This window comes from Gavialis gangeticus, unplaced genomic scaffold (genome assembly GCF_001723915.1).
Source record: "Gavialis gangeticus isolate Ggan-Ray unplaced genomic scaffold, GavGan_comp1, whole genome shotgun sequence".
Taxonomy (NCBI): domain Eukaryota; kingdom Metazoa; phylum Chordata; order Crocodylia; family Gavialidae; genus Gavialis; species Gavialis gangeticus.
This window is the reverse complement of record NW_017729004.1, coordinates 29462340-29470010: the sequence shown is the minus strand read 5'-3', so window position 1 is coordinate 29470010 and position 7671 is coordinate 29462340.

Sequence of the window (7671 nt, the reverse complement as noted above, 5' to 3'; positions counted from 1 at the left end):
GGCAGCACCCATCTCCCCAGCAGTGGGTGCGGGCTGCACCCAGCATCTCTCCCAGGAGGAGTCTGGCACAGTCCCCGCAGCCCTCCTGGAGGTATGGTGAGCCTCAGATCTGCCTGCCTGCCACATTTTATGATTCGCCATGTAGCCCAGGTATCTTGGGAATATACTCCCCTTCTCCAATTGAAGGGGAGAGTTAACTGGCAGTTGTTCTGTGTGGGGGAACTGCAGACCACTCAGTTTCCCTCCGTCCCTATAGAACCAGGCCAGGACAGTCAGGGGACTTAACTATATACAAATTGATTTACATTAACTTGTCACAAGGAAATATATATATATAACTAATAACATAAACAATACCCTCTGGGTAAATGCTATAAGGCCTTATGCCAGTGCTCCAGATACAGGCAAGTCACTAGTAAGTATCTGATCTGAAACAGATAAACCCCCAAAATAAACATAGATAGCCAACAGGTAAACTACAGATAAGAATAGGTGAACAATAAACCACAAATAAACAACAGGTGAAATAATAGCAAAAGGGTGTCCCAGTAGAGCTCTAGGACTCTACTTATCTACTAATTTATAAACATGAGAGCTTACAAAATATAAGGCATGACATCACACCACTTATGGTGCAAGAACCTCAAAGATAAATTTAATCCCAAGGGGAAACCCCAATGCTCTAGGGCTTTTTCCCAAGCCCTTCAAGGAAGCTGGTAACTGCAGGGGGGCCCTCCCAATGGGACCTCCACTTTCAGGAGCCCTTACCTAACCAGGGGGGACTCCCCCTCCCTTGTGGGAATCCTTTTTCCCTGCAACTCACAACTCTCAGTCCTAAAGGATGGTCCTCGTCCTCTGCACCAAGCTGCTCTCTCACCTGCAGTAGGCTTTGGGTGGGGGGGGGGAGTTACTGTCCCTTGGAATGGGGCTCCACTATTTAGGGCTTCTGGGGCCTCTGGCTCAGCTCTGTCTGCTGGATCAGTAGCTCAAGCAGTGTCTGGTTTCCTGGACTCAACCTTTTGCTATGGGTTGGAGCCCCAGGCCACCTCAGGCAGCACTGGGCTCAGTCTACTCCCGGATCCTTCATGCGGCGCTTCCTACACTGAGCTCCCAGCCTCGTGCCAGGGGTTGGGGACCTGAGCCACCCAAGTGCTCCGAAGATCCTGCTCTGTGCACTGGCATGTGCACCATGTTTGGTTGTTCACTAGAGGTTGCAGACTCGAGCCGCCTCATGCAACTCCCAGGGCCTGGATGCCATGCACCATACTGCACACCAAGAGCCTAGCCACTGCAGCAGTCTGCTGTTCCCCACTGATGGAGGTCTTCAGTGGTGCTTCCAGGCTGCTGCTTCACCCTGCTGAGCAGCAATCCTCAGCTCTTCTAAGCCCTGCTCTTCTCTCTTCTCTGTCCTGGATGCATTTCCCTCATGCTGGGCACGCAGCTCCTTTTATATTCTCCAGGCTCTGCCCCTGAAGTTATCTGGATCTGACAGTGTCGCAGTCTACAGTCAGGTCCAGGGGGAGCTCCTCTTCCCCTCCCCTCAGGAAAGGGGCATGACTTAACTCCTCTTGTTGCCTCCTGATTGGTGAATGGGCTCCAACGATCAAAACAGCAAAATCTCAAGCCTGGAACTCAACCCAAGCTCCAAAAGGCAAGCCTGCTACACACTGTACCCTCTCACTAGTGGCAGACTGGTTCTTTTTGATCTTGTTGGTGTGTGATATCACAGTTTAAATGCTGGTTAACTTCTGTGTTGTATTCAAATTACTTGGCAACCATATTAGATTTAACCTTCCAGGTCTAAACTTATGCATCATGGGGTAGGTTGTAGAACAAAATAAATGCATATATTTCATTTAGTTCAGTCGTGACCCTCCATTATTAAAAAAATAGGATCAAAATATTTTTTATTGAAAAATGACTTGTTCCTCTCAGGTCACCTGTAGTTGATCAGGAAATTTCTACAGCCAGTGATTGAACTGCCCAGCATTAACCACATAAAGCAATTAATCAAGAAGGTTAACATTCTGAATGAAAGATAAGAACACAAAGACGAAGACTGCCTCTAGAAGATGTTAATCAGACCTAGCTGTTGACATAAACACTGCTGTGAACTAGGCTAGCTGTGATATGCATGCCAGATAGAGAGATCAGTTGCTTATTTCAGTTATCGTGACAGGAGTGGATTTGATGAGAATAAGAAAATACTGAATATTTAAATATACAAGGTTGGAGTAGGCAAAAAGACCCTGGAAAAATAATAGCTCTGATCTTCTTACTCTTTTCAGTTTGTATTAGCCTGCTCTGCTCAGTTACACCACAACTTTATATAGAGTGTTGCCAACTCTTGATATTTTGCTGCAGGCCTTGTAATATTTGATGCTTTTTCATAAGGCCCTGCCTCCTGGATTTGAATTACAGCTTTCATAGTTGTGTAGAGATTTGAAAGCTTCATGCAAATGCACTCTAAAACAAACCAGATGATATTTAAATGAGACCCCCCAAATTATTGGACTGATATAAAATATACATATATGCATTTTACTGTTTTTTAAGCCAAGTGCACTTGTTTTAAGCCCTGACCCATACTTACTGAGGGACTGGCCATACTGTATATGGGAGTGTTTTCCTAAACAATTGAGTCTTTTATCTCTTTCTTCTTCATGCTGTTTTGGCTATGTGCCATTATTTGAATTGTATTCTATGAAGACACCTTTTACCAAGTTTACATTTATGTTAATTTCTGTACACACTGACATCGTGCAGGTCTGAAGAAATCCATAGTAGAACAATATATCCAAATGTAGCAATTTCATTTTCCTCTTGATGGTCCTGATATTGTTTTTCCCTTACTTTGTCCATAGCCACATTGGTCATGGTCCTATACTGTTCAAGAATGACAATAGTGTTGCACTGTTTAATAGATCTTTTTCTTCTGCATTCACAGCCATGCATTCCTTTGTTCATTTAAGTATTTTGGTACCTTTTTTTTTACTTCTCTTATTAATCAGATACATTACTTGTATGAATATTTTTTCTGGCTAATCTATCCATAGAATTGATAACTAAGTTCTGATTGCGGAATCATTGTTACTGGTGATTCCAGAACTGGGAAGAACTCAACTTGACTTTTTGTTCCCAAGTTGGGTTTTCAGGACTTTCATAGTTTCATGGTTTGTAGGGTCAGAAGGGACCTGAGCACATCATCGAGTCCAACCCCCTGCCATGGCAGGAAAGAGTACTGGGGTCAAACAACCCCAGCAAGGTGTTCATCTAGCCTCCTCTTAAAGACCCCCAGTGTAGGAGCCAGCACCACTTCTCTTGGAAGTTGGTTCCAGATCCTAGCCGCCCTGACCGTGAAGTAGCACCTCCTGATGGTTAGCCTGAATCTACCCTCTGCCAGTTTCAGGTTGTAGATTTGACCTAGTTGTTTCCTTGTTGAAGCCCCATATACACCCAGCACGAAGCTGTGTCTAAGCCCTTCTCTACATGTTGTATATATTGCACAATTACCTTGTTGCGCAATAAATTTTGACTGGCTACACATGCAAATTAACTATCCTGCCTCAAAAAGGTCCTATCTGCTATAGTTATTGCTTGAAAATGTGTAAAAACTTTGTAGCTGGTTTCTATCAAGCTTTAATTGCATGTGTGAGCAGTCTGTGGGGAGACTACAGCTGTTGCAGTCTCCCAGGCCTCGGAGAGCACGATTCACTCCTGGGGCTGGGAGGTCGCAGCCAATGTTGTCTTTCATCCTCAGGTATGAGGGGGATCTCCATGCACACCTGCAGCTGGGGGACCACAGCTGTGCCCTATGGCTGCAGGGGCTGACAGCCCTGCATCTGACAGGGTTCTTGGTCCTGGCTATGCCACATGGGCAGCTGGGACTGACAGCTCCACACCTCATGGGGCTATCAGCAGAGCCAGGACTGCAAGACACTTGTTTATTTTCCTAAGTGGGGAAACAGCCTAGGAGCTAGTACAGTGTAATGTTAATAGACCTATGACAACTCCATTATCAAAAGTAGATACTTTAACACCCATGGTAATATGGAGGTCTTAAAGAAAAAGTCCTATTGCAGTTAATTTTTTCTTGGAACCCACCCCAAGATGTAACAGCCTAAATATTACCTGGATTGCGATCTGTAATAGAAAAACTCTCAAGTGCTTTTTGGTGAGCTGATTAAAATGCCATATTTACCTGAATCTAAGATGATTTCAAATTTTAAGACCACTCCCAAATAATTAGATTCTATACATAGAAATTTATAAATTTGTTATAAATTTTCCAACCTGCAGAAAACCTGAACCTAAATCTGTTACAAAAGGGCTGTATTGCATTCAGTTAAAGCAACATAAAATTGAGTATATGGGAAATGGATGAAGATTCTACTCTTTTTTACAAGTTGAAGGTAAAAATTGGGCAAAATCCATAGTCTTTAAGTATGCACATGCATGCACACACAGGTATGTGCACGCGCGCGCACACACACACACAACCAGCCATCAAACTATAGTTGTGTAAGAAAGTACATATAATGTTGCGTATTTGATGAACATTTATCTAGCACTATACTTTTTTGTGGATTCATATAGACCTGTTGAAAAATGAAGAGAAATCACTTGCTGTTTTTTTACATGTTCATGTGACTTTACAAATTCTGTTTCTTTACCTTTTCCTGTACTAGATGTTTCCGCCTTTGTGTTATCTATTCATAATTGCGTTTTCAGTTCCAGAGCTGAACCAAAACGTAGGCGAAAAAGCCCTCAAAATCAGTTTGGGTCAATCCAAACAATTCATCTTATTTTCTAACAGGAATGAAAAAATGTTTTGAGTGAAATAAAAACGGCTAGCTTAGTTTTGAAGCAATATGTCACTTCAAATCATGGAGGTGAAAAAAAAAAGCCAGTTTCATTTATCAAACTTTTTACCATTTTAGTTTAAACTCTTTGAATTTAAATAGTTTTTGTTGACCATAAAATTCATTTTTAGTGTATAAACTATTCTCAGGAAAACAATTTGTCTAACCCTAGTTATAGCAGCACTTACAGACTCCATTGACGTAAGTGCAGTAGCATATCTAAGGAGAGGCAAGAAGGGCATCAGCTCTGGCTGCCAACTTGGGGTGCAAAAATAGCAGCTCTTGCTACTGTCACCTGGTGTCACCAGTGACTTAGCCAGTGCCATGACCTCTGCCTCCAACCCAGAAAGGTGAAGTGACTTGCTCAGGATTACAGATAAAATTGTGATGGAGACAGGAATAGCTCTGAGGTCTCTTGAGTCCCACTTCATTGCACTAGGTATTGGACAACACTATCTTTTCTCTTAGTGCTTTCCTGGGGCACAGTAATGTGTGAATTAAAGTCTTCTGTACATTAAAGTCTGAATGCTACAAGATTGACTGGATTGGAATATCTAAGAATGTGCTGTTTTTATGATTGTTTTAAAATTTCTCTGGAAGATCCCAGTTGTCTTCTCTTCTCCAGATGCACAAGCTGGTTTATACTGGAATAATTTTAGGAATACACTTCTAACTTCTGGAAGAAAGAGCCATAATAGATAAGATGAGTGTTTATTAGTAAGACCATGCTGCAGTTTAAGATGAAGTGCTTAGATGAAGGCTTATGAAATTATTCCCATGCCATCCACCATCTCTTCACCATCCATGAACCCTGTAAAATATTTTATAATCTCTTTCACTGCAGAATTCTGGCTGCATGCTATGAAGAACAAACAGGCATGTAGCCCATGGCCTTTGAAAAAAACTTGTAAAACATGTCAATGAATAACTAATAGTGTCACTATCAACCACTTGGGAGAACATTCACAATTCAGAGATCATATTTCTGCACTGAAAGCAATGTAGTCGGCAAATGATTCAACACTAAAAATGCCTCCATCAGAAAGAAAGAAAGCTGATAAAGATATAATGTAGCACTATAGCTATAGTATGATTTAACACACTTTTTTTAAAGGCATCAGGTTTTTGCTTCCTAACTGAAAGAGTCACCTGTCCTTCAGCTTACTGTGTTGAAGCTAATTTTCAGTTAATAAAATGAAAGGTGAAATTTATAACAAAGGAATTAAATTTGAAGGGAAAATTTCACAGCAACTCATTTTTACAGCTGTGAAACTGGAGAATTCTACCTGTAAAATGCCCTGAATTACTTGTCCTAAGGTTCAAACAGATGTCGTCTTTGTGCTATCATAAAATTTTTTTACAGCTGCATGCATTGGAAGCAAAAAGACATCCCTGCCCTTTGTCACGCTCCAAGGCCAGGTATGGATATTACACTTTTACTGGCATAAGTGATCAGAAATTGGCCTATACCTGTAACAGAACAGATGTCTGGCACGCACAGATTGGTTTAAAAATGGCAGAACCCACCCTAAGTAGTCCAGCCTCCCAACAAAGAGTGAATGCGTGTTCTGTTTGCCAGCAATCTAAATTGTGTTGCTTATTGAAAACCACGTAACTTAAATTGATTCTGCCCTTGGGCTTTTTGAATGTCAGTATCTAGCAAGTACCCAAAAATGTTGTTGTGACCAAAGGCAGCCACAGTTTTTGCTATCTTACAGGGGAGGACGTCTGTTTGCTTATTGCATGTGCTTGGAATACCTGCATGATTCCTGTGGTGTACGTATCAGGCTCAGGGCACCTATCTGCAAACAGGGGAGCTCCTGCTTTCAGATGCATGCCTAGTTTGGGGCACGGCACCTGGGGCTGTTGTCTTGCAGGATCAGGCCCCTGAAGCTCTGGGAATGGCAGGGGGCTGATCATGCAAGAAAGTGGTCCTGGGAGACATCTGTAGATGCCGATGAAGTGGATCAGCTTGCCAGCACATGTCAGGAGGGATATGATAGTGGACTATAAAATCATGAAGGTTATGGACCAAGTGAACAGGGAATTGTTGTGCACCAAGTCACAGAATACTAACACTAGGGGGTACCCGCCGTAATTAATAGGTGACAGATTTAAAACTAATGTAACAGACTGCCAATGTGGGCTCAGCAGTTCGGCTTGAGATACTTACCCTGGGCTAGAAACAGTGCGGGTGAACTCTGAGCGACCCCAAGGGTGGAGCAGGGGAGCCCTGCCCTGTGAAAAAGGAGAAGCCCGTCGAAAGAAGGGGTTTTCAATCCCCTCATTTGCATGGAAGGGGGATGGTCGGACTTGGGGGCCCACCACCCTGAGCCCTGGTTGGCTGGTTTGCAAGCCAAGGAGGGACTGCCGGAGGGGATAAAAGCAGAAGCCGAACTGGCGTGGGAGCTGCTGACAGTGACTCCGGGGAATGACGCAGGAGGCCTAAGAAGAGCTGGGGTGAGCTGACCCAGCAGAGGGAGCCCAGAGACCCCTCTGAAGAGCCTCGAAGGCCCTGGGAGAAGAAGGCAGCGGCAGTCGGCTGTGCCTCCAGCCCTGCAGCAGAGGGGGAGCTGTGGCCAGGGCTTGGGGCAGAGAGCTGGTGCCCCAAAGCCCCACTGTAGTGTGTTGGATGTGCCGGGCATCCCGGAGGCTAGGGGTGGCAGTCGACCCCCAACTCCACTGCGGAGAACAGGCAGTGGCCAGGAGTGCAGGCAGCATCATTATCCGGAGCAGGGAGCTGGGTCGGTGAGTAGAGGAAACCTCTTACCTTCCCTGGGGAAGTGGGACAGTGGCAGGCAAGACATTG